This window comes from Saccopteryx bilineata, chromosome 1, assembly GCF_036850765.1.
Source record: "Saccopteryx bilineata isolate mSacBil1 chromosome 1, mSacBil1_pri_phased_curated, whole genome shotgun sequence".
NCBI classification, from domain to species: Eukaryota; Metazoa; Chordata; class Mammalia; order Chiroptera; family Emballonuridae; genus Saccopteryx; species Saccopteryx bilineata.
In genome coordinates this window covers 50,184,230-50,187,880 of record NC_089490.1, presented here as the reverse complement: position 1 = coordinate 50,187,880, position 3,651 = coordinate 50,184,230, and the positions used below count along the sequence as shown (strand labels likewise).

General features: G+C 40.3%; 1 non-coding gene across 1 annotated transcript; it reads right to left on the bottom strand.

Moving 5' to 3' along the window:
- Window positions 1-1,236: 1,236 nt before the first annotated feature.
- Window positions 1,237-1,312, bottom strand: TRNAL-UAG (transfer RNA leucine (anticodon UAG)). Its single transcript has one exon. It is a non-coding gene; the product is annotated as a tRNA-Leu (tRNA).
- Between the last annotated feature and the right edge of the window lie 2,339 nt (window positions 1,313-3,651).

Below are 3,651 nucleotides of genomic sequence, written 5' to 3'. Positions count from 1 at the left end.
TTTAATGCAGGTATTAGATGAAGCCAACAAGATGCTGGATATGGGATTTGAACCTCAGATAATAAAGATTTTATTAGATGTGCACCCAGACAGGCAGACTATTCTGACAAGGTAGGTGTATGCCTAATTGTTAGTGTGCAACATAGAAATCAGTAGAATAGAATCCATTTTCAAATGATTTTCCCAGAGGATTTTCAGAGCATTTCTTCAAAGTATTTTGAGATCCCTCAGTGCATCAGTGTACTGGAAGGTAAGGAAGATTATTGTGTTTCCTAAATTATAGGTAGAAACTTCTTTTTTCTTTTGACAGATAGAGAGAGAGAGAGAGAGAGAGAGAGAGAGAGAAGCATCAACTTGTTTCACTTTAGTTGTGCTATTGATTGCTTCTCCTATGTGCCCTGACCAGGGCACAAACTGGTGACACTTCTGGGGTTGAGCTGGCACCCTCAGGATTGAGCTGGTGACCCCAGGATCAGCGACCTGAGGCTTGCTGACCCCAGGCTTGAGTGGTGCCCTCAGTAATGAGCTAGCAACCTCAGATCTCCGAGCCAAAGATCTATCCACTGGCCACCTGCTAGGGCTGGATAGAGATTTCTATAAAAACATAGAGGGACTCCTGGAGGGAAAACTGTGGTCTCACATGTGAGTAAGTGATCCCCTGTCCTTAGAGAAAAATATCAGGTTACTAAATACTTTTTCACCCAAGGTGAAACTGAGGAAGCAATGAAAGTTATCTAAATGCAAGTGATCTGTAAACCATTCTCTCCTTGTGTCATAGTATATAGTTGAGGAACTATACTAAATTTCCTCACTTTGCTTTCTTATTGGTCCTCCCATCTAATTATTGTGAAAGTATAAAAGGTGGTATTTTCATAATATACATATGGGTAAGAAACACTTGAATTTACATATCCTTTTTTTTTTTTTTTTCATTTTTCTGAAGCTGGAAACAGGGAGAGACAGTCAGACAGACTCCCGCATGCGCCCGACCGGGATCCACCCGGCACGCCCACCAGGGGCAACGCTCTGCCCACCAGGGGGCGATGCTCTGCCCATCCTGGGCATCGCCATATTGCGACCAGAGCCACTCTAGCGCCTGAGGCAGAGGCCACAGAGCCATCCCCAGCGCCCGGGCCATCTTTGCTCCAATGGAGCCTTGGCTACGGGAGGGAAAGAGAGAGACAGAGAGGAAAGCGCAGCGGAGGGGTGGAGAATCAAATGGGCGCTTCTCCTGTGTGCCCTGGCCGGGAATCGAACCCGGGTCCTCCATACGCTAGGCTGACGCTCTACCGCTGAGCCAACCGGCCAGGGCTACATATCCTTTCATTAGTACACTTAAAATATTTTTGTTTGGCATAGTGCTTAATTTTAGCTACAATCTATGAAAAATACAAGGTTTTGAATTAAAGGTATAATTCTCCTTCATCTCTGGTTATAAAACTGTTCATTAAACATATTTAAAGGTTTACTCTAGTAGCTTCAAAAAAGTTGAGCAATCCTTTATGAAGCATACATTTTCTGTAAAATCTGTCATATTGAAAAGTACAAATGTGTCTTTCATGAGCAATTTGATTCATAACATTCTTAGGGAACCTAAATAATGTTTGACTTATAGTAAATTTTTAATGTTTGCATATTTTGGTTTATTTCCAGTGCAACGTGGCCCTATGCAGTTGTTGACTTGCACAATCTTATTTGAAAGAGCCAATAATTGTGTATGTTGGTACTTTGGATCTAGTTGTAAGTTTTTTATTACTATAGTTAAAAATAGTTCCTTTTTTAATTTTACTTAGAAAATTAAATTTAATGGGGTGACATTGATCAGTAAGAGTACATAGGTTTCAGGTAAACATTTCTATAACATTTAAACTGTTGATTGTTTTGTGTACCCTTCACCCAAAGTCAAATCATTTGTTGTCACCATATATTTGTTCTTCTTTACCCCCTCCACCCACACCCCTACTCCACAATCCCCTCCCCTTGGTAACCACTTCACTTTTATCTATGTCCATGAGTCATAGTATTTTAATCCCACTTATCTGTGAAATCATATAGTTCATAGCTTTTTCTGATTAACTTATTTCACTCAGCATAATGTTTTCAAGGTCCATCCATGTTGTTGTAAATGACAATGTGTCATCATTTCTTATGGCTGAGTAGTATTCCATTGTATATATGTACCACATTTTCTTTATCCAATCCTCTATTGAAGGACACTTGGGTTGTTTCTATGTCTTGGCCGATGTGAATAATGCTGCAATGAACATGGGAGTGCATATGTTTTTACGTACCAGAGTTTTTGAGTGTTTGGGTATATTCCCAGTAGAGAGATTGCTAGGTCATATGGTAGTTCTATTCTTAATATTTTTAAGGAACTGCTATACTTTCCTCCATAATGGTTGTACCAATTTACATTCCCACCAGCAGTGAATTAGGGTTTCTTCTCTTCCATGGCCTTTGCAACACTTGTTATTACCTGTCTTGTTGATAACAGTCAATCTAACAGGTGTGAGGTGGTATCTCATTGTAGTTTTGATTTGCATTTCTCTAATACTAATGAAGATGAGCATCGTCTCATATATCTGTTGGCTCTTAGTATGTCTTCTTCCATGTAATTTATTGTTTCAGATCTTACATTTAGGTCTTTGATCCATTTTGAATTAATTTTTGTGCAGAGGACAAGGTGTAGTAAAGTTTCATTCTTCTGCATGTAGCTTGCCAATGTTCCCAGCACCATTTATTGAAGAGCCTTTCTTTTCTGTATTGTGTGTTTTGGCTCCTTTGTAAAATGTTTCTTTTTTAATGCAAAAAGAAAATTTTATTTGATTGCTTAATATTCTATTATATTTATTATCTTTTTTTGCCTTCTTTTTCTAAGTGAGAGGAGGGGGATAGAGAGATAGACTCCTGCAGGTGCCCCACCTAGGATCCACCCAGCAACCCCAGTCTGGGGCCAATGCTCTGCCCATCTGGGGCCATGCTCACAACAGAGCTATTTTTAACACCTGAGGCAGAGGCTCCATGGAGCCATCCTCAGTGCCTGTGCTGATGTGCTCAAACCAATTAAGCCATGGCTGAGAGAGGGGAAGAGAGAGAGAGACCAAGAAGAGGAGAGGTGTAGAAGCAGATGACTACTTCTCCTCTATGCCTCAACTGGGAATCCAACCCAGGATATCGACACACTGGGATCAAGCTCTACCACTGAGCCAACCAGCCAGGGCCACATTTATTTGTCTTTTGTTAAATTTATTGGGGTGACATTGGTTAATAAGATCATAGAGCAGGGGTCAGGAAACATTTTGGCTGAGAGAGCCATGAATGCCACATATTTTAAAATGTAATTCCATGAGAGCCATACAATGACCCATGTACATTATGCATTATCCAATAAAAATTTGGTATTGTCCCGGAGGACAGCTGTGATTGGCTCCAGCCACCCGTAACCATGAACATGAGCGGTAGGAAATGAATGGATTGTAATACATGAGAATGTTTTATATTTTTAATGTTATTATTTTTTTATTAAAGATTTGTCTGTGAGCCAGATGCAGCCATCAAAAGAGCCACATCTGGCTCGCAAGCCATAGGTTCCTGACCCCTGTGTTAGAGGATTCAAGGGTACAATTCTATGACTCTTGATCTGTATATTGC